This window comes from Coregonus lavaretus (assembly GCF_964263955.1).
Source record: "Coregonus lavaretus genome assembly, contig: HAP1_SCAFFOLD_5294, whole genome shotgun sequence".
In the NCBI taxonomy this organism is placed as follows: Eukaryota; Metazoa; Chordata; class Actinopteri; order Salmoniformes; family Salmonidae; genus Coregonus; species Coregonus lavaretus.
The window spans coordinates 1-24864 of NW_028165153.1; the positions used below are offsets into that span (position 1 = coordinate 1).

Consider the following 24864-nt stretch of genomic DNA (forward strand, 5'->3'; position numbering starts at 1 on the left):
TAGCAATCTAATACTGTCACTCCCTAGGTTTCTGCCACCTGCTAATGCCCGAGGACCAGTACCCCAAGGCTTTGCCTTCGACTGTGACGACGTCAACTTTACCACAGAGAACCTGTGCTTCGTGGGCCTCATGTCCATGATTGACCCTCCCCGTGCTGCCGTGCCCGACGCCGTGGGTAAATGTCGCTCCGCTGGCATCAAAGTCATCATGGTGACCGGCGATCATCCAATCACAGCCAAGGCTATCGCTAAGGGTGTGGGCATCATCTCCGAGGGCAATGAGACAGTGGAGGACATCGCCTCTCGCCTCAATATCCCCGTCAGCCAGGTCAACCCCAGGTAAGAGCTATGAGGAAGGAGTGTGTATGTGAACATATACTGTTTTACCTATTTTGGAACATTTTATATTCGTAAAGGTAGATGCATAAAAACACAGCCTTTGCCTATTGTTTTTCAGAAATATTTTTTTCTGCCTCATTTGTAGCCTATATATTTTTTTCTTATTGTTTATTTATTTGCTTTTGTATTTTGGTTTGTTTATTTAGCTATGTTGTACCCCTTGTGTGCTCTGTTTCCAATGACTCTATTTCAATGTACGTTATGCCTTATTGTATTTGTACATTGACCAAAAAAAACAATGTATATATTTTTAAGAAACATTAATGCATACGTACGAAATGGTGCATATGAACATACTTTATCTATCTCTCTTTCACACAAATATATTTACTCAGTCACTCAGATACTCAGTCAGTTACTCACACCCACATGCTTGCATACACTTATTCACCAAAAACACTAACTTTCTGCATTTCTGTGTGGGTCTCAGCGATACCAAACATACTCTCACTCACTGTCTTCCTGTGTGTGTGTTGCAGGGATGCCAAGGCGTGTGTGATCCATGGTACAGACCTAAAGGACCTGTCTCAGGACCAGATGGATGACATCCTGAGGAACCACACTGAGATTGTGTTCGCCAGAACCTCCCCCCAGCAGAAACTCATCATCGTGGAGGGCTGCCAGAGACAGGTGAGGGGCACAAGTGCAAACACGCACATTATGCTTGCACACACACACAAGCTCATGTTTACTTTACACAGACACATCTGCCTTTTTATACTTAGATACTTTAAAGTAGAGAAAGCTAAAGAAACACTACAGTACTTTATATTCCATCATAGTAGATAATGAGGAGGTTCTTATAGCTGGACTCTCTTCCACTCCCCCCCCCCTCCCCCCCCCGTCTCTCAGGGTGCCATCGTGGCTGTGACTGGTGATGGTGTGAACGACTCTCCCGCCCTGAAGAAGGCTGACATCGGTGTCGCCATGGGGATCTCCGGCTCAGATGTGTCCAAACAGGCCGCTGATATGATCCTGCTGGACGACAACTTTGCCTCCATTGTCACCGGAGTGGAAGAGGGTGAGAGAGAGGGAGGGAAGGAGTGAGGAAAGAAGAGAAGGAGGGAGGGAAAAAGAGGGAAACAAGCAGGGAGGAAAAAAGGTAGGAGGGAAAGAGGTATACAGATGTAAGATCTTAATTTGATCACCCTGTTGTAGGATAACTTTCCTGTAATGCAGGAAATGTCAAACTTGTAATGTATTTGAGGTTTAAAAAGGCTTCTGACGTTTGACATTTCAGACTTGATTTTCCCTTACGAAAAATGTATCAACCCCTACAAAAATGCCATTAATTATAATCCACACAATAATTCACATTTTCTGTTGCTGCAGGATTTTTTTCCTGCTGTAGCAAACTGGCTCAAATTAAGATCCTACATCTGTAAGGAGGAAGAAAATGAAGGAGAGAAAGAGGGTGGTGTGAATGACGGGTAGGATGGAGAGAGTAAAAAAGGTCAGCGAGAGGAGAGAAGAAGTCAAGAAAAGAGAGGAAATTGAATATTTAGAGACAAAAGAAAAGTGCTGGTTCGAAAGATAACTTATCTGTAATATGAGCCCGTTGTTTGAAAATACGATATACAGTATAATGATGTCGTCCTGGGGTAGCCTATACAAGCCGTTACTCTTGTGCCCCTCCAGGTCGTCTGATCTTTGACAACCTGAAGAAGTCCATTGCCTACACCCTGACCAGTAACATCCCTGAGATCACTCCTTTCCTCTTCTTCATCCTGGTCAACATCCCACTGCCCCTAGGGACCATCACCATCCTCTGTATCGACCTGGGAACCGACATGGTGAGATACACCCACCCACCAATGCATGGCACATGCTCACACACACAGGCAAATTGTAGTTTGTTCAATTTATACACTTTGAAGATTAAAAATACAATTTGAATCGAAGGTCAGTCATCTTATCCAAGCGTGTGGTTTGGTCTGTTGTCCTTTGCGCCACAAAGAGAGTCAGTCTATTTGAATGTGTATTGATATCCACTGTCTTCTCCTAACCCAACTGTTTGTCTATAGGTGCCAGCTATCTCCCTTGCCTACGAGGCAGCAGAGAGTGACATTATGAAGAGACAGCCCAGAAACCCAGCCAGGGACAAACTGGTGAACGAGAGACTGATCAGTATTGCCTACGGACAGATTGGTGGGTCTTTAAAAGTCTATCTCTGTGTTCAGGTCCTTAGTCTACATTGGCTTGACTCCCGGCCTAATTCTAATTATATTTCTATGGGCATCATAGATAAAGCTAACACATCTTCCTCTCCTCTCTCTGTCTTTGTAGGTATGATCCAGGCTCTGGGAGGGTTCTTCTCCTACTTTGTGATCCTGGCGGAGAATGGTTTCCTTCCCTCTTTATTGGTGGGCATCAGGCTAAACTGGGACGACCGCTCCAACAACGACCTAGAAGACAGCTACGGACAGCAATGGGTACGCTATACCTCCTTTCTCTTTTTTCCCCTCCATTTTCATAATTTCCCCCCTTTTTTCTCTCCAGTTTTTTAAAATTCTTTCTCTCTGTCTCTCATTTTCATTTACTCTCTCGTCTTTACTCACTCTAACTTTTTTTTACCACTCTTTCATTTCATTTTATTTAATCCAGTCCTCATTAGTCTCATTAAATTAATTGCTCATCACCACACATTTCCACTTAGTCATCACCACAACTTTCCACTTAGTCATCACCACAACTTTCCACTTAGGCACCTCTACCTCTGCTCTCGTTCACTCTTTAACTCTCCCTCCTTGTGATTTCCTCTCCCTCCCATGCCAGACCTATGAACAGAGGAAGATAGTGGAGTACACCTGTCACACGGCCTTCTTCGTCAGTATTGTGGTGGTACAGTGGGCTGATGTCATCATCTGCAAGACCAGGCGCAACTCTGTCTTCCAGCAGGGCATGAGGTCAAAACCCTTTATCTTTGCACCTGTCTTCTAATGACACTTTAGCATGACTAAATAGCAGACCTCTTCTTTTCTCTATTCAGATTTTGTAGGGTTAAGAAGCACCTCTACTTTATGTCTCTCATAGCTAGTATAAATGTTGAGATGCATTATTTGTTTGTTTACAGGAATAAGATCCTGATCTTTGGGCTGTTTGAGGAGACGGCCCTGGCTGCCTTCCTGTCCTACACCCCAGGCATGGACGTGGCTCTCAGGATGTACCCCCTCAAGTGAGTACTCCAGCCTCTGTTCTCATTCACACATAGCAACAGCACCCTCTACTGAGTGTCGTTAATATGACAGTTAATTGACAGTAAAGTACCACTGTGTTTATTTTTTATGTTTTTATTTAACCTATATTTAACCAGGTAAGCCAGTTGAGAACAAGTTCTCATTTACAACTGCGACCTGGCCAAGATAAAGCAAAGCAGTGTGATAAAAATAACAACAACACAGAGTTACATATGGGATAAACAAAACATACAGTCAATAACACAATAGAAAATCTATATACAGTGTGTGCAAATGTAGTCAGTTATGGAGGTAAGGCAATAAATAGGCCATAGTGCAAAATAATTACAATTTAGTATTAACACTGGAATGATAGATGTGCAGAAGATGATGTGCAAATAGAGATACTGGGGTGCAAATGAGCAAAATAAATAACAATGGACTGGAGACTATTTCAATCCATTAATGGGGAAATAATTTCCTCTTTAAGGACTATTATTCATTCAACTGAATGGCACTCTGGCTTTTTATTCCTTGTTCTCTCCATCCATCTCTTTCTCAGGCCCAGCTGGTGGTTCTGTGCATTCCCGTACAGTTTCCTCATCTTTGTTTACGATGAGATCCGAAAACTCATCCTGCGCCGGAACCCCGGAGGTACTAATCTCTCACTAATACACTTACTGTACTCACACAAATGTGTAGTATGATGTACTAAAGTACCCATACTAACATTTACTAAGATAGAACCGGGTATCTTTTACAGAGCATTGTGGGTACTGTTGTACATAATGCTACAAAATTTAAAAAACAAGAAAATGGTGCTGTTGGGTTTGCTTAATATAAGGAATTTGAAATGATTTATACTTTTACTTTCACTTTTGATACTTAAGTATATTTTAGCAATTATATTTACTTTTGATACTTATGTATATTTAAAACCAAATACTTTTAGACTTTTACTCAAGTAGTATTTTACTGAGTGACTTTCACTTTTGCGTGAGTCATTTTCTATTAAGGAATCTTTACTTTTACTCAAGTATGACAATTGGATACTTTTTCCATCACTGCCTTTGATACAAATGTTTGCTGTTTCAATTAAAAATAATTTCTCTCTCTTTCTCTCTATTCCCTTCCTTTTCTCTTTCCTTTCTCTTTAGGCTGGGTGGAAAAAGAGACATACTATTAAATTATCAAACCATTCTTTACTTCTCTCCCCCTTCCTCCCCTAAATTCATTCCCCTCCTTCTCTCTTCCCTACCGCCACCCTTCCCTCTAATCACATACAAACCATACAAGAAACCGCATCTGAAAACTCATCCGTTCGCCATCCCGTATTTTCATCCAACATCGCCTTGAGGACAAGAGGACCAACCACAGAGGAGGAGAGGAACAGGACGATCACGCCAGATCCCTGCGCCCCTCTCCGTCTCGCTGCCTTTTTTTCTGCCCAAAGACTACAGCATAGTCAACACTGCCAATACTCTTCTAATGTCTACTATACTGTTATGACACTGTTCATAAATGTGCTAATACACTGTAATGTACAAACTACCGGTATCACTCTCCTCTATCGACAACAAAATGGTAGCTGCATCTAGATCCCACGGCGAGCGGTGTGGCGTCGTTGTCACCTGTTCCACCCCGCCACCCTCTCGACACGCTCACTCCATCCACCAATCTTCTACTTAACATGCCCCTCCAGCCACTCCCACCACTCCTTGGCCCAATGGGTATAACAGAAGGATCCCACCAATGACACCAGTAAACGTGGAATAATCAGTCACGCCCGCTACAGGGGTAAAAAATATATATATATATATATATATATATATATATATATATAAAATCTTCCTGCCCGTGTGCCCCCCCCCCTCCTATTTTTCTGTTGTTGTTTTCGATCATTTTTTGAAACAATTGTTCGTAAAATTTCAGGATTTCTTTTTTATGTTAGGAGTAGGTCTGAGAGCTGCTTGTCTGTCCATCCCTGTTTGTCTGTCTGTTTGTGAGCCCCGTGCGACTTCCCCTGTCCTAGTAAACGTCCCCCCTCCCTTCCCCAACTCACCCCTGTTGAAAAAATACAACAATCTTTCTGTATTCTATTCCATTTCATTATTTAAATAAGTGAAAAATGGAATAAGAAACTACCTTACATGTGAAACAGCAGCAAGAAAATAAATAAAACATAAGGATCTCTTTTTTCAGTTTGGTCTCAGTTTGTGTTTTTGTCTGTGGGGTTTGTCAGAGACTGTAAATACATCTTTCACACTATCAATGCTCCTGATACCACTTTAAGGCAGACAGAATGTCTCGATTTACATACCAGGGGGATTGAAGGGTTGTCTGCAATGAGCACTGATAGTGAGTGAGCGTCACTTCTTCTTAATACATTTATTTTCACACAGCACACAATTATTCTGCTCTACCTACCCTCATCATGGTTGGGAAAATATATATATATATTTTTTAAAGGCACAAAAAAAAAGAATGAAAAATCAAATCAAGTCATGGAAATATGCTAATGAATAATATAGATAAAGTAACATTACATAGGTATCCACTCACCACCTCAATGGAATACATATGGCATAAATGATGATGCTCACATCCTCTCTATACACCACCAGGGTGTTACATTGCTGTACATCCATTGCTGTTTTCCCTCCCATGTAGATCCTGGTACACTGTAGCTAGTAATATGGAAGCCATATAAGTCCTAAAAAAATATACAATGGTGGAATAAGCACCCAATTTTCATACTTGAGTAAAAGCAAAGATACCTTAATAGAAAATGATTCAGGTAAATATGACATTTACACAGTAAAATTCTACTTGAGTAAAAGTCTAAAAGTATTTGGTTTTAAATATACTTAAGTATCAAAAGTAAATGTAATTGCTAAAATATAATTATGTATCAAAAGTAAATGTAAAAGTATAAATCATTTCAAATTGCTTATATTAAGCAAACCAGACGGCATCATTTTCTTGTTTTTTATTTATTTACCGATAGCCAGGGGCACACTCCAACACTCAGACATAATTTACAAATGAAGCATGTGTTTGGTGAGTCCGCCAGATCAGAGGCAGTAGGGATGACCAGAGATGTTCTCTTGATAAGTGCGTGAATGGACCATTTTCCTGTCCTGCTAAGTATTCAAAATGTAACGAGTACTTTTGGGTGTCAGGGAAAATGTATGGAATAAAAAGTAAATTATTTTCTTTAGGAATGTAGTGAAATAAAAGTAAAAGTTGTCAAAAGTATAAATAGTAAAGTACAGATACCAAAAAAAAACTACTTAAGTAGTACTTTAATGTATTTTTACTTAAGTACTTTACATCACTGTACATATAATAGATATTTATGAAGATATGAGTCCTGAATATTTGTGAATATTAAGTTATTATATGTAGCCTATAAATATATGAAATTCCTGAAAAGTGAACACTTTTTAGAACACTTTTTAGAAAAATACATTTCAATTAAAACAACACACTTTGCAATATACTATGGGAGATTAATACTTAAGGAACCATAGAAGATCAAGAGCTTGATTCTAGTATATTCAAAAGCCTTTCACTCACCAGGCTCATAAAAACAGTCATACTTCATCACTTTATTTGAAGGGGTATATGAAGGTCCCTTGTTATTGCAGAGCATTCATTTCTAAAGGTTTTAACTATGTATCTCATAAGTTTTACGGCGATGTGTGTGTGTGTGTGTTTGCTCTAGTAATGGGCTTCTGAATGTGTGTGTGTGTGTGTGTGTGAGAGAGAGAGAGAGAGAGGGAGAGTTTGTATTTCATGAATACTATTACAGGGCTAAGGGAGCCAATGATGGCTTGCCCATTGTGCACACACACACACACACACACACACACACACACACACACACACACACACACACACACACACACACACACCTCTATCCTGGGGATATAGGTCAACCCGTTTGCACTGGATCCAGCTTTCTAGACCTTCTCTCTCAAGAGACTGTCTTATAATCTCTCTCCATTGTCCATCAATTACTAGAAACCAGTTTCACCCAAATGGGCACATAAAACCCTTGATTGTTGCAGCACATAAATTACTATAGCAGCTCCTGGAGCCAGGGGCCTTTGTGAGCCTTTGAAACGCAATACATATCTTTAATTGTTGAGCTCACACTATCTCTACCCGCCCCTCAAAACAATAAAAAAACAATTCACAAACGCAAGCAGTAGCATCTGCTTCATAGAATAGCAAAACATGCCTTAAAGCTAGCTACCTCTCAGCACAGCACAAATATGTCAGCTCATTATAATGCGCACACACACACACACACAAACACACACGAACACACACACACACACACACACACACACTAACCATAGCACACACACACACACACACACAAACACACCACACACACACACACACACACACACACACAAACACACACAAACACACACACACACACACAGGGGCTCTCTTTGGCAGCCGTCCCCCCTGTAATCTCCCCACACCGTGCCCCCCTCTCTCCCGCTCCACTGTTCTGTGTGATAGAATATCGATCGCTCGCCTCGGCGCGTCATTGAGGGGGGAAAAGGGAGGGTATGGTCAGACATGCTCCAAGGTTGTTTCCTTGGCAACAGGAGGATGGGTCAGAGGGTTGCCATGGCTCCTAGGTCGCCGGGGTCAGGTGGTGGGGGAGGGGTCAGTGGGTCGGCCAAATCTGTTTGGGTGTCAGTTAATGGGTAAGGGGGGCTGGGGGTGGGGAGAGCTCCTGCAATATTGCAGTGTTGGTAATGAATGTGTGGATACAGGGTGTGACACCGTCATGTACATATTACAGTGTAGGCATATACACACACAAACACACTAACACAGGAAAATATAAACAGGATATGGATATGTCTGATTACGTAGTTCAAAGTAGTATGACGCATACAGATGTATGATCTTAATTTGAGCCAGTTCGCTACAGCTGGAACGTTTTCCTGCAGCAACAGGAAATGTGAATTATTATGTGGATTATAATTAATGGACATTTTTGTTGAGGTTGATATATTTTTTGGAAGGGAAAATCAAGTCTGAAATTTCAAAGTGAAAATTACAAACTTCAGAAGCCTTTTTAAACCTCAAATACACTACACGTTTTAAATGTCCTGCATTGCAGGAAAGTTCTCCCGCAACAGGGTGATCAAATTAAGATCCTACATCTGTATATAGCCAGCATATTTTACAGGTGTAAAGTGTATACCAAGAAAAGACAATAGCCACACATGATTTACAGTAAATGCTTCAAGAGCAAGCATCTGAACAGCGTACAAATCTATTTTTGTATTTTCACAATGTACTGTATTATTAAAACTTCATTTACGTGCACAAAGACTGAAAAAACAAACTTTTGTTGTTAAAGTGCTGGCTAATGAAGTATAATCTATATAAATGAAAAAGGAACATGCACACTCACCTCTCCTTGCTGTGGATTTCAGCTAAAGAGCCTTCATCAGTGTGTGAAGACCATTTTCAGACACAAAGGTCAAAGTTCACGGTCTTCACTGTGCCTTCTTCTATTTCTAAGGTATGATCGTGCTCCGTTCTATAGAGAGCACAGCACAGCGCAACCACTGCAAAATGGGATCCAAGTAAGGGTAATTGTTCGGGGATGTGAAAGAGACAAGAGAGACAAGAGAGACAGAGATCAAATATAGATACTCAAAGAGGTTAAATCCTGACATGAGATAAGGGTGTGTACATTTTTTTGTAGGTTTGCAAAATCAGGATTGTGGGTGGTCTTATGAGTAAGAAAGGAAATGAATGACACAAGATGGTGGAACCCATCATTTGTACAGGAGGTGTAAAAGGAATAGGGGATGCTGGGGGATCGAACCAACATGGATAACATGGAGAAACGCAAGACCATCCATAGCTGCACAATTATGTGCCTGCAATAATGACCCTGAGGAGGGAAAATAATTGTTTCAACTTGTTATTTCTCTAAAGCTCAGACAATAGACAGACATAATATATAATTCGCTTAGAGACAGCAGAGTTTAGGTTTTAGCATTGTACAGATACAAACACACATGGAGTTAAGTTCTCCGAAAATGTATTCAATCCTAAAATAGTTGAAAAGAAAATCATGTAAAATGCAACAGACAGAACCCTGGACAGCTACATTTTCTTGGATGACATCTAAGATCGAAAGGTACTTTTTGTAGACTTAACGGATGGGATACATAAAAGCACTCACGATTGTTGCCAGCCGTATGGGGTAACTGAACCAATGAAATAGGAAGATGGAGAGAGATAATCCATTCCAGGCATGAGGGTAAATGACAATTAATATGTTGTCATACAAATAAACCCCAAACCATAGCAGTTCATAACTAGGACCTTATTTATAAACAAGAAAAACAAGAACAGGTAATAAGTCATGAAAAGTGTACAGTTTCTCCAGCATCATAATGATCATGATGCCAAGTGTCTAAACTCTTGGATTCATCCAGTCAGATTGCAGAGAGGGTCTGCAGCCAGAAGATGGCACTGATAGTCCTACTCCCATGCCTCCTCTTGCTTTGATACTCCTAGTATGAACTCTGAACATCATTCTCAGTCAAAAAGGGCAGCACTTTAAATGATTCACTGTTCCAGGGTAATAACAAAGGAATAATTGATGCAACTACATCATAACAAATGAAAGTAGGGAGTTACATAGTAGGAAATGAATTACTGTTCATTCTGTTTTTTTCCAGAAAATAGACAAATGTAGGCTATAAGAGCTGCATAATTGCAATTTAATAATTGCACACATATTTACTTATTACAGAGAAATTATACAAGGTATTCCTCTGATATACTTCTTATAAGGCCCTACATTTTGAATACATTCTAATAGCTTCTCCACAAATCAGCAAACCAAGACAGAAACTTAATAAGATTAACAGTTCAAAACTAAGGTTATTTGAGCCATGAAAACAACAAAGCAAGTTATATATTTTTGATAATAAACATATTAATGTTGTATAGCCTACCCAACAATGGTCAAAATTAATTCATTGGTCGTGTTCCCCTGCTCAGACGCTGAATGGTTGCGTGCCACGTCATCGACAGTGTCATGAACTGACAGATTACTAAAGCATATGATGTGGTTAGCTGATATGTAAAATACCTATCTAGGCGTTGTAAGATCTGGCAGGCATCTGCAACACCTGGGCAGAGGAACCCACCCATTGTTTTCAATGCAGATATTGGGTATGTTCCTCTGCCCAGGCGTTGCTGACGCATGCCAGATGTTACAACGCCTAGATAGGTGTTTTACGTATCAGCTAGCCACATCATATGTTATAGCAATCTGGTGTCCGATGGCACAGTCGATGACATAGCACGCAATCATTGGTTGATGCATGCAAAGTCTGAGCAGGGGAACACGACCAATACCTGGCTGATTGCTCCAGATATGGGGATAGGATGTATATTTAAATGTCTTGAGCGCACGGAGTGTCTCTTGAGAAACTTTTGCAAGGTGTTTGACTGCTGGAGGTTGGTTCATCCGGGCCAAAGTTTCTTCATTCAAACCGAGAAGAAAGGTAACATTGCCACAGGTTTACAGTGGCTTGCGAAAGGATTCACCCCCCTTGGCATTTTTCCTATTTTGTTGCCTTACAACCTGGAATTAAAATGGATTTTTGGGGGGTTTGTATCATTTGATGTACACAACATGCCTACCACTTTGAAGATGCAAAATATTTTTTCTTGTGAAACAAACAAGAAATTAGACAAAAAAACAGAAAACTCCGTTTTTTTGTCTAATTTCTTGTTTGTTTCACAATGGGCATAACTATCCCCCCCCCCCCCCCCCCCCCAAAGTCAATACTTTGTAGAGCCACCTTTTGCAGCAATTACAGCTGCAAGTCTATTGGGGTATGTCTCTGTAAGCTTGGCACATCGAGCCACTGGGATTTTTGCCCATTCTTCAAGGCAAAACTGCTCCAGCTCCTTCAAGTTGGATGGGTTCCGCTGGTGTACAGCAATCTTTAAGTCATACCACAGATTCTCAATTGGATTGAGGTCTGTGCTTTGACTAGGCCATTCCAAGACATTTAAATGTTTCCCCTTAAACCACTCAAGTGTTGCTTTAGCAGTATGCTTAGGGTCATTGTCCTGCTGGAAGGTGAACCTCCGTCCCAGTCTCAAATCTCTGGAAGACTGAAACAGGTTTCCCTCAAGAATTTCCCTGTATTTAGCGCCATCCATCATTCTTTCAATTCTGACCAGTTTCCCAGTCCCTGCCGATGAAAAACATCCCCACAGCATGATGCTGCCACCACCATGCTTCACAGTGGGGATGGTGTTCTCGGGGTGATGAGAGGTGTTGGGTTTGCGCCAGACATAGCGTTTTCCTTGATGGCCAAAAAGCTCAATTTTAGTCTCATCTGACCAGAGTACCTTCTTCCATACGTTTGGGGAGTCTCCCACATGCCCTTTGGCGAACACCAATTGTTTACTTTAAGCAATGGCTTTTTTCTGGCCACTCTTCCATAAAGAACCAGCTCTGTGGAGTGTACGGCTAAAAGTGGTCCTATGGACAGATACTCCAATCTCCACTGTGGAGCTTTGCAGCTCCTTCAGGGTTATCTTTGGTCTCTTTGTTGCCTCTCTGATTAATGCCCTCCTTGCCTGGTCCGTGAGTTTTGGTGGGCGGCCCTCTCTTGGCAGGTTTATTGTGGTGCCATATTCTTTCCATTTAAAAAAAAATGGATTTAATCGTGCTCCGTGGGATGTTCAAAGTTTCAGATATTTTTATAGAACCCAACCCTGATCTGTACTTCTCCACAACTTTGTCCCTGACCTGTTTGGAGAACTCCTTGGTCTTCATGGTGCTGCTTGCTTGGTGGTGCCCCTTGCTTAGTGGTGTTGCAGACACTGGGGTCTTTCAGAACAGGTGTATATATACTGAGATCATGTGACAGATCATGTGACACTTAGATTTCACACAGGTGGACTTTATTTAACTAATTATGTGACTTCTGAAGGTAATTGGTCGGACCAGATCTTATTTAGGGGCTTCATAGCAAAGGGGGTGAATACATATGCACGCACTACTTTTCCATAATTTATTTTTTAGCATTTTCTTTAACAAGTAATTTTTTTCATTTCACTTCACCAATTTGGACTATTTTGTGTATGTCCATTACATGAAATTAAATTACAGGTTATAAAGCAACAAAATAGGAAAAACTTTGCCAAATGAACCACCAAACATTTAATGTTATCCCCCCAGGCTATCGCAGGCAATCTGCTCTACCAAAAGCTTTGTTTCCCCCTCAATTTACACAACAAACCTTTAAGATACATTTGACTTTTCTCTCAGTTGTGATGGTAGCCTATCCTAAAATAATTTCCTATGTCTCCATTTTAAATTGTGTGCCGTATTTCTGTCTCTAGGTATGCTCTTAATCAGGCTATCACGTGTAGTTGTCTTCTTCTTCTTCTGCTGGTTTTCCGTCCGACTAGATGCTTTGTTACGTATTGCTGCTGTTCGGAAAGTGCATTGCACATTTGTTCACAAAAAAGGGAAAAGGGAAATGGGGAAAAAAGGAAATCGCACCCCCATCTAACCCTATATACTGTATATACAGTGGGGAAAAAAAAGTATTTAGTCAGCCACCAATTGTGCAAGTTCTCCCACTTAAAAAGATGAGAGAGGCCTGTAATTTTCATCATAGGTACACGTCAACTATGACAGACAAATGGAGAATTTTTTTTCCAGAAAATCACATTGTAGGATTTTTAATGAATTTATTTGCAAATTATGGTGGAAAATAAGTGTTTGGTCACCTACAAACAAGCAAGATTTCTGGCTCTCACAGACCTGTAACTTCTTCTTTAAGAGGCTCCTCTGTCCTCCACTCGTTACCTGTATTAATGGCACCTGTTTGAACTTGTTATCAGTATAAAAGACACCTGTCCACAACCTCAAACAGTCACACTCCAAACTCCACTATGGCCAAGACCAAAGAGCTGTCAAAGGACACCAGAAACAAAATTGTAGACCTGCACCAGGCTGGGAAGACTGAATCTGCAATAGGTAAGCAGCTTGGTTTGAAGAAATCAACTGTGGGAGCGATTATTAGGAAATGGAAGACATACAAGACCACTGATAATCTCCCTCGATCTGGGGCTCCACACAAGATCTCACCCCGTGGGGTCAAAATGATCACAAGAACGGTGAGCAAAAAACCCAGAACCACACAGGGGCACCTAGTGAATGATCTGCAGAGAGCTGGGACCAAAGTAACAAAGCCTACCATCAGTAACACACTACGCCGCCAGGGACTCAAATCCTGCAGTGCCAGACGTGTCCCCCTGCTTAAGCCAGTACATGTCCAGGCCCGTCTGAAGTTTGCTAGAGTGCATTTGGATGATCCAGAAGAGGATTGGGAGAATGTCATATGGTCAGATGAAACCAAAATATAACTTTTTGGTAAAAACTCAACTCGTCGTGTTTGGAGGACAAAGAATGCTGAGTTGCATCCTAAGAACACCATACCTAATGTGAAGCATGGGGGTGTAAACATCATGCTTTGGGGCTGTTTTTCTGCAAAGGGACCAGGACGACTGATCCGTGTAAAGGAAAGAATGAATGGGGCCATGTATCGTGAGATTTTGAGTGAAAACCTCCTTCCATCAGCAAGGGCATTGAAGATGAAACGTGGCTGGGTCTTTCAGGATGACAATGATCCCAAACACACCGCCCGGGCAACGAAGGAGTGGCTTCGTAAGAAGCATTTCAAGGTCCTGGAGTGGCCTAGCCAGTCTCCAGATCTCAACCCCATAGAAAATCTTTGGAGGGAGTTGAAAGTCTGTGTTGCCCAGCGACAGCCCCAAAACATCACTGCTCTAGAGGAGATCTGCATGGAGGAATGGGCCAAAATACCAGCAACAGTGTGTGAAAACCTTGTGAAGACTTACAGAAAACGTTTGACCTGTGTCATTGCCAACAAAGGGTATATAACAAAGTTTTGAGAAACTTTTGTTATTGACCAAATACTTATTTTCCACCATAATTTGCAAATAAATTCATTAAAAATCCTACAATGAGATTTTCTGGAATTTTTTTTCTCATTTGGTCTGTCATAGTTGACGTGTACCTATGATGAAAATGACAGGCCTCTCTCATCTTTTTAAGTGGGAGAACTTGCACAATTGGTGGCTGACTAAATACTTTTTTCCCCCACTGTATAGCACTATCCCCAACACATCCCACCACCCCTTCCCACTACTTTGGCCCTAACAGATCCTACACCAGGCCTTCGGTCGTCAGCCTGGGAGGCTGGAACCCCTTCTCTCAAAACCTCCTGTAGTTCTTCTGCACTAAAATCTCTGACACCCAAACATGTCTCTGCTGCTGCTATTACCAATTAAATCTCCTGGGATTTCCATTCCATCTGTGCGGTACAATTAATGACCACAGCAATGAACGCCAAGAAGCCAACCTTACCAACGCACAAACTGTTTGGGTGACTCTGTACTGGCCTACTACTCACAGGGATCCTCTCAGGCTCCCTCACCATTTGCCCACCATCCTCTACTTTCTTCGCTGCCTCAGCATATAACACTTTCTGCACTGCTCTCACCCTGGAAAGTTCAATCTGTCTCACTCGCACAGGACATTTCTGATCCCCAGCAACATGGCCACACCCACAATTGAAACAAAACGACACACTCTTTTTTCCCATGCCCTCCTGCACACTTCTCACACCTCAGAATCTCCCTCCTACATACTGCTGCAACATGACCATAAACTTGGCACCTGAAACACCGTAGTGGGTTAGGAACAAAAGCTCTCACAGGATAATTTATATACCCTAGCATGACTTTATCCAGCAAACACTCTGCATCAAAACTCAGAAGGACAGACAGGGTCTCCACAGTCTCGCGCTCACCACTGGGTCTGAGTCGCACCAAACAGCATGCATCACAGACATGGGATCCTCAACATCAGTCGTTCCACCTCAACACTACCCCAGTTATCACTCCTTTCAGCGGTGCTCTGCTCCGGAGAGCAATGCAGGACACAGCTCTCGTCCCGAGTCGAGTTGAAACTTTCTATGGAATTCTATGGAATTGACAGTTTATCTCTCATGAACCTGCACATGGCAGCAATTAACAATCTATAAAGTATGCATATAGGCTATATATTAACCTACCTAGTCTATTTCCTATCACAGGCTTCATACTCCATTTTCAGTAGGCCTACCCTATCTTTTTGATATTGAGCTTATGTTCCACTGAAATGAAAAATAAACATAATGTGTGAATGTCATAGATTCAATTGTCACTTTCTCATACTCAATGCTGTAATAATTTGCTTATCTGGTTAAATTAATTCTAAATAAATATATAGAAAGTACTGTATTGACGTTCACATTATATTATAGTCTTGAACTTTCATTATCAAAGAACAATGCACGGTTATTGTTGAATAAAACCTTACTTCTAAGCTTAGGCTCACATGGTGGTTGGGTCATGAACTGATGTCCATCACCTGCTGCCCCGGCTTTAATCTCCTTCTGACCACACACACACACCCAGACCCACACCCAGACACACACCCACACCCAGACACACACCCACAACCAGACACACACCCACACCCAGACACACACCCACACCCAGACACACACCCACAACCAGACACACACCCACACCCAGACACACACCCACACCCAGACACACACGTGCCCCCTTTCCCCCTTTCTCTCTGCAGAGCCGGCAACTCAGTCGTCATGGAAACAGACAAGATGCCGAGTAGGAGGGAGAGGGAGGACGAGGGAGAGATGGAGCACAAGAGGTATAGAAAATGTGGCTGAAGTACATGTACATAATGGTATTTTCTTTAGTACTACTTATGTATGTGACAGTCCCCTTTTAACCCAAGAGGTCTTAAACTGTGACTGTTCAATGAAACTACCTCAGTGGCTGTGCCCCCCCCCCCCCCCTTCCACACCTTTGCACTGCTGTCTTATGTATTAGTTTCACCACTTTCCTCTCTCACCTGCTTTCTCTCCCTCTTTCTGTTTCTCTTTCTCTCTCTGAAAAAGCCAGATGGACAGTGGCCCTTTTATTCACAACGGACCTCATGCACGTGCCTCGGATAGAGTACCTTAAAGCGTTTAATTCATGAGACAGCCCCCCCCTCCTTCCTTCCTTACAAGGGAGGCCCCAACAATCCTCCCTCTCTCTCCCTCTCTCTCTCTCTCTCTCTCTCTCTCTTGCTCTCTCTCACTCTCTAACACACACACACACACTCTCTCTCTCTCTCCCCTTTGGCAGTGCAAAAGGCTCTACCAATCACTGATTCACCATGCTGTTAGCTGAGGGAGGAGGGTGGCCGTGAGGGGGGTTCTAGATGTATCCCTCCCCACCAACATTGAATTGCAATCTGGCAATCCAAAAACTAAAAGTAAGTTACTAGCTACCTATACTCCCTCCCAAAGTGGAGCTCATATTTTACGCCGTTGTAATGGAATAACTTCTTAATAAGATCTATTTTTACTCTTTTAACCTATTTGTAAGATTGTGCATTTAACATTTTGGTGAAGAGGTATTCCAAATACTGTGTGTTTTATCTTTGTAAATGCATGTTGTGGTTGTATCAATGAATCTGTGGTATACAGACAGCTCCGTTTCTGTGTGTACTTCACATGGATTCAGGTTATATATTTTAAGATGAAGGTTAGCTACCACATAGCAAACTATGGTGAATGAAAAAGAACAGAATGCTCTCCTGTATTTGTTATGGATTCGATTTTATAGACGTTCTGGGGCGTCCAGTTGAATCCACAGCATCCAGAGACCTTCTCTGAAAATTAAAGTGATCTATCAATAGGAGCATGTAGTTAGAAAACATATATATTTTATACCATATGAAATAGGCTACACATACAAGGTCCAGTTACATGTGTAAGTTACAAGAAAATTCCATTCCTATTACACAGAAAATGCTTGATATTTTCATCAATTTCATCAAGGTTCAGTTACACGTGTAAGGTCCAGTTACTAGAAAATTCCATTCCTATAACACAGAAAATGCTTGCTATTTTCATCAATTTCATCAACATTTTGATCAACTGCTATTCATCAATATTGCAAACAAGATTGACAATACAACAGAAGACCATGAGATATAAATTAGTTACTGCTATTTAGCTCAATTTGTAGGCCTATATAACTATATATTTACCCTCATGTTACAATTCTGCCACGTTGAGCTGACTTGTGACCCATTACAAAGCACAGAAGATGGTCGGTCAGCCATAATGTTGGGGGTAAACTGCAGCTGTAGGCCACTCATCTGTACGCTGCCCACGTCATAGGCTCTGACCTGCAGGTGCTCCACGCCACCGGGGAGAGAGCACATTCCTCCCTCACAACAACAAGGTTTTGCAAAGCTTGACATTTCACTTAGTTCTAGGCTACCTACATAATCTAAATGTATTCGATTTAAATAGATGCGGTTTTACAGGTAGATTCTAGAGACAAGTTATTGAATTATGCCTTTAAGTCGCACTGCCGGTCGAGGTGCCTTTGTCCCGGAAATTTGATTATTTACTGCTATTGAGCCGTAATTGTTATCGAATGTGGCCAATATTTATTCCGGGGCACTCCAGATGACTTCGGTAAACATGAAAACAATAAGGCTCTATGAGCGGACCGGTGTGTTAACGGATATCCAAGGCCGATACTCTGTCATGGGAAAATCGATGAACACACTGAGTTAATTATGAGAAATCAATTAAGAGGAGGGAATTGTCCCTTTAAAAGAGCGCGCAGCCATTTATAAACTGACAGAGACGAAGGAGAGCAAGCGACTCACTTGGCTCGTCTGTCCGCATGCAGTTCTAAGCTCCTATAGAGTTCTCACCCACGCGCCTACTACATGTTCTCTTGGCTAAGTGAGGCACAATGGAAGGCAAATGGGAATCCTGTGTTTCTGTTGTATGACACTTGGCAGTTGATTGAAACCTAATTAAACTTGTTCATGCTATTTTTTTTGCTTTATTTCATTCCAATTGCTTCGTGTTCATTTGTTGGCAATGTGAACGCCATTATAGTCTCTCTATGTCTCTCTCTCACACACACACACACACACACACACATACGCACGCACGCACACACACACACACACACGCACACACACGCACACGCACACGCATTACATTGTCATAAGACTTACATACAGTCTCTCTGACATCAAAGCTTTCGTGATAATAACATATATCACGTAGAACACATGGTAGTGGCTTGTGGTCCCTACACATTTCAGAATCATTTCCTTTCAAGCAGAAGCTATAGGCTGATTTAAAAAAAATGAAATCCTATCGGCCAAGGGTGTGCCCCACAAGGTCAATGGGATTTCACCCCTAGTTAGAAACGGGGTAAATATTGGAAGGGTTAACAGATAGCCAGAAACACATTTGCACTTTTCATTTTACTCACTCGCAATAAACAATGCAAAGATTGAGCTCACTACTTCACAAATTCCTTAGTCTGTTTTTGATTGTATTATTATCATTATTATCATTATTGTTATTGTTATTATTATTATTATTATTAATTATAATAATACTACATGACAAACATTTTTAGTCAGTTAAAATGTTGAAGACATAACATATTTTGGCCTAACACTTATAATAAGACATTATAAAGGGCCATACATAGCACAAAGCATTATACCTTCAGGCTTTAAGAAAGTAAAGAATTACCATTATTATTATTATTATTATTATTATTATTATTAACTTTTAACTAATGTAAAAGTTACATGGTTGTAGATGAATTAACTGTGGACCTAATTTACATACTTTGCTTTGATCTCAGTTTTATCCGGTTTCATCCATAGCCTACACAGTGACGTTTACAGCGAGTTTGTGCGGCTATTATATAGAAATGTGAAAAAGCTGACGTAAATGCACTTGGTTTGATATTAATCATATAAATTCAATCTAAACCAAATGTGAGCGGTTTTTTTTACCAAACATTATTGGAAGTTAGCCTACTACATGTATTTCGGCTGCTAAAGTAATATTGGATATATACATTTCAATGTTCCGTCATTTAAAATGTCTCTCAAGTAGATATGCCAAATTATGTTAATATTCATATTCATATTGTAGGCTACTGAAATGTGCATATGCTCATATGCAATTAATCTAATCTTAGTAGCCCTATGAATTCATTCTTAAAGTTCTCTACCAAAGTATAAAGGAAATACGATGTTATTTAAACAATTATTAATTGTATGAAGTGGGCTGTATTTTATTATCTCAAGCAGTATGAAATCTGAATGTATTTTTATTCCAGTAAATTGAAGATGAATTCCAAAAAATATTTTATTAAAATGCAATGCAGTGTAGCTGTAGGCAATAGGTTATTTGGCATCGTGTGTTCATTCAGATCAATGAATACACGATTTGAATAAACTCGTCATGCACTTGGAAATGCGGCTTCATTGGGCAGAGTTTGGGTAATGCCTATGAACGAGAATGTCCTTTATGACTCAGTTAGATGGACATAGAAAGAGAATGAGCATGTTTATCTTTTTATAAAGCAACACATATAGTTAGTTGCTCCATGTTTTGACATTCATTTGACGAGGTTTTATGTGGGAAAAGGTAAAACATCATTGGATTTAGTTGGACATTACCGTCAAAGGATTTTCGAATTTCATTCGCATTGCTAATTATTTGCATATGAATATTGCCTCTGAATATTGCATATTAATATTATGTATATGTTTGGTCGTTACTTCGGTCTTCTTCTTCAGTGTTTTCTTCTTCTGCTGGAAATATAGCCTACAGGCTGTTCGATTATCCATTGATTTCCCAGTAAACAACTGTGTCAAATCCATATTAACCAATGAGTAATGATAATAATAATTATAATAACAATCACCATCATAATAATATAACGATAATAATGAAATAATAATATAATACTGTTATTTAAGTTAACATAATAAATGCGTTATGGATATTTCATTATAGTTTTAACATGCATGAAAATAACGTGCATGCCCTTTATACAAGCTATGAACCAACATTTTTGTATCTTGAAGTAGGCCTAGGCCTCTACTGAATGTAGGCCAAACTATTGTCCCAGAAGTCAAGGTTTCACAAGAACGACTGTACCGCAGAATAACTTAGACAGATCCTAAAAACCTAATACACGTATCGAGATATAGCCTACCCATTGCAATAGAACTGCATAAATAATGCGGTTACATTTAACACTAGGAAACACCAAAACCAAACCGGTAAATAATTACTGAAACAATTTCTCTAAATTTACAAAAGTCTTATAGGTTGCAGGAACACAATAAATATCTAACTTGTCATGGTAGACATTTATTGTTATTACCGAAAGAGGGTGTTTTTATGAGTACTGCCTTTTTCATCAATTTTTGGAGAGCGTCTGTCACCCACCACCGCCAGACCCAGCCCATTAGAGCGACCCGTGTCAAAGGGCAGGTGGTCACTCTCGCGATTGACGACAGACCGCAACAGCAACGTAGGCAGGCAGCCTATATCGCATCCGCGCCTCATTGTGCTATAACGACGCTTTGTGCTATGTGGACACTATACATTTTTGTATGGATTTTGTATTGTAGCTATGTGGTAGTAGAGTAGTGGTCTGAGGGAACACATATAATGTCATGTAATATTTTAAATTGTATATTTAACTGTCTTAATGTTGCTGGACCCCAGGAAGAGACGCTGCTGCTAAGGCAGCAGCTAATGGGGATCCTTAATAAATACAAATACTATCAACACCACTAAGGAATATCAATATTGACCTTGTTCAAGTTTATTTTCACACGTGAATAAAGTTTTTTGGGAAAACTATTGCTCTTTAGTAAAGGAATATCATACTGGAATAGGCAGCAAACAGGCAGCTTTCCCCCAAAATATATGTTAGTCTACAAGGTAAATGTGTTTGCTTTTATAAATGAATTCTGCAGAATTTGAATCTTTATAATTTATTTTATACAGTTTCATAATGTATCTCTCATATATGCATGGAGTTATTATGTTTAATAAGGGAGTTATTATGTTTAATAAGGGAGTGATTATGTTTAATATGGGAGTTATTTTGTTTAATAAGGGAGTTATTATGTTTAATAAGGGAGTTATTATGTGTATAAACTCCCTAATAAACAGCTACATATAGCCTTAATTCCCTGCAGCATCCATATACTCAATGATTGTAAATTTGGCTAATGTTACTCGTTGAATCGTGGAAACACTATCAAGAGCAAAATCAGAGAAAGATTAATAACCCGATGGAAAGATTTTGGCATGGGCATTGGTTGTCAGACCATGAATGGACTGGACATGCGATAGTATGCCACAGGGAGTAGTCAATGTCCCTTTGTACTGATTATTAGTATTAGTAGCCAGAGGGTAATAATGACACACCAGATATTACTTCTGAGCAAAGAAAATGGCTGCCGCTGATAATCCGCAGTGAGGAAATAATTCTGAATGAGAAATGGAAAGTCAATATTGTGTTAAACATCGATTTTAACAAGTAGCCCCATCTATACAATGTGGTGAATAAATCATGTAGCATCTTGTACACACACACGCACACACACACACACACACACACACACACACACACACACACACACACACACACACACACACACACACACACACACACACACACACACACACACACACACACACACACACACACACACACACACACACACACATGATCTAGCCACCACTGTCTGCAGGGTTCATTGTCCAGGTGATTGGGATGCAAGCAGGCGATCAAGCAGAGGGGGTCAAGGGTCAATTTAATCCCAGACGGCTGACCTCATTCGACTGAGGCTGACCCCTGTGGTCAAGCTGCTGCTGGCGGGGGATGTGGAGTAGAGAGGGAGAGAGAGGGAGAGGGAGGAGGGAAGGGGTGAACATCTAGCTTGCTCCCCATGGACTGTCCTGCTCCTGTCCCTCAGCCACAGGGGTGGTGGTCACCCCTCCCTCTCCCTCCCTCGTTCAGTCCACTCTCCCTACATCCCTCCATCCCTCTCTGTGTGGCGAATTAACACTTGACCTTGACTGGTGTACCCTGGCCTGCCCCCTCAACCCCTGACCCTCCTCACTCCTCACACCCCCCCATCCCTCAGCCCCTGACCCTCCTCACACACCCCACACCCCTCAGCCCCTCAGCCTCTGACCCTCCTCATACCCCACACCCCTCATCTCTCAGCCCCTGACCCTCCTCACACCCCACACACCCCACACACCGCTCATCCCTCATCCCTCAGCCCCGGACCCTTCCTCACACCCCACACCCCTCATCCCCTGTCCCTCCTCACACCCCGCACCCCCCCATCCCTCAGCCCCTGACCCTCCTCACACACCCCACACCCCTCAGCCTCTGACCCTCCTCATACCCCACACCCCTCATCTCTCAGCCCCTGACCCTCCTCACACCCCACACACCCCACACACCGCTCATCCCTCATCCCTCAGCCCCGGACCCTTCCTCACACCCCACACCCCTCATCCCCTGTCCCTCCTCACACCCCGCACCCCCACCCCTCAGCTCCTGACCCTCCTCACACCCCACACACCCATCATCCCTCAGCCCCTGACCCTCCTCACACCCCGCAACCCTCATCCCTCAGCCTCTGACCCTCCTCACACCCCACACACCCCTCAGCCCCTGACCCTCCTCACACCCCACACACCACTCTATCCCTCAGCCCCTGACCCTCCTCACACCCCACACCCCTCATCCCCTGACCCTCCTCACACCCCACACACCGCTCATCCCTCAGCCCCTCCTCACACCCCACACCCCACACCCCTCATCCCCTGACCCTCCTCACACCCCACACACCGCTCATCCCTCAGCCCCTCCTCACACCCCACACACCCCTCAGCCCCTGACCCTCCTCACACCCCACACACCACTCTATCCCTCAGCCCCTGACCCTCCTCACACCCCACACCCCTCATCCCCTGACCCTCCTCACACCCCACACACCGCTCATCCCTCAGCCCCTCCTCACACCCCACACCCCACACCCCTCAGCCCCTGACCCTCTTCACACCCCACACAACCCTCATCTCTCTTTTCAAACTGCTACATTTGTTGGTCGTCAGCTTAGGAGTTTCGATTCTATGATGATAATTGAATAGTGTAAAAACTCACAATTACATGTATATTGTTGGCTAAACTCACAATGATATTGTTTGCTAATTGTTGTTAAATTATCCTCTCGAGATACTTAAAAAAATACAATAATGTAAATTCACAATTACTCCCTTTACTGAAAAACGGTAAGATTGAGTGAGACACATGTTGAGTCAAACATGTGCCCTCTAATTTGTTAAATTAGTCCCTTTGACACACCCACATCTCTTTAATGTACTATTAGGGGTTCCTTCCTCTCCCAGTCACAAGAATGGATGTAGATGTTTTCCATTGTCGACACAGAAGACCCAGACTCCTTTGTCTGTCAAAAGAGTTGTTGCTACCAGTATACTTTTGGGGCTGATTCTCTTGGCACGGGGACTGCAGTGCAGTGAGAGACCACAGTCAACGGATGGCGCCAGCGAGCGGCTGCCTCTCCCTCTTAACTCCTCCACCAATCTCACCAGCCCAGGGGTTCAAAGAGAAAGGTGAGGGGGGAGGTTTGGTAGGAGCGAGCCAATGATGAAAGGAGGTTGGAAATACGCCTCACGAAGCACTTGTGTCTCGATACCTCCTCTCTCCCTCCCTCCCAAAACATCCCTCTCTCTTTTTCTACCTCCATTTTGCCCCGAATCTCTCCCTCTCTCCCTCCCTCCCTCCCTACTATGTTCCTTAATCCCAAATGTGTAGGACACCCAGTCTCCCCTCTTTGTGCCTGTAATTCCGTAACCTCCATTGATTCCTCTCTGGGCTACACTGTGTCTCTCCCTCTTATCACTGCCCAACACTCTCAGCATGTCCTGTCCATACCTCTCCCCATTCCTCACTAGCACCTCTTCATCTCTCTGCTTTATGTTTATCTCTCTTTCTCTGACATATTTCAGTTTCCTTCCATTTCTGTCTCGCGCTGTTGTCTTTCTCTTTCTCACCGCGTTTGCGGTTCCTAAAACACGTATGTACACACTGGTTCATGGTCACACACACACACAAACACACACACTTTATCCTTCCCCTGTACTTTCCTATTGTTGAATAGAATTCCCAGAGCTTTTGTCAAGCGATGTTCGAACGCGTCAAGTCATGTTAT

The 24864-nt window shown here is 42.0% G+C and overlaps 1 pseudogene across 1 annotated transcript; it reads left to right on the top strand.

The window, feature by feature from the left end:
- The first annotated feature begins 23 nt into the window (after window positions 1-23).
- Window positions 24-5030, top strand: LOC311116221 (sodium/potassium-transporting ATPase subunit alpha-3-like; annotated as a pseudogene). The gene is made up of 10 exons: window positions 24-339; window positions 879-1029; window positions 1252-1420; window positions 2038-2192; window positions 2424-2547; window positions 2686-2831; window positions 3175-3305; window positions 3473-3574; window positions 4138-4229; window positions 4733-5030. The product of its transcript is annotated as a sodium/potassium-transporting ATPase subunit alpha-3-like (transcript).
- Window positions 5031-24864: the final 19834 nt, after the last annotated feature.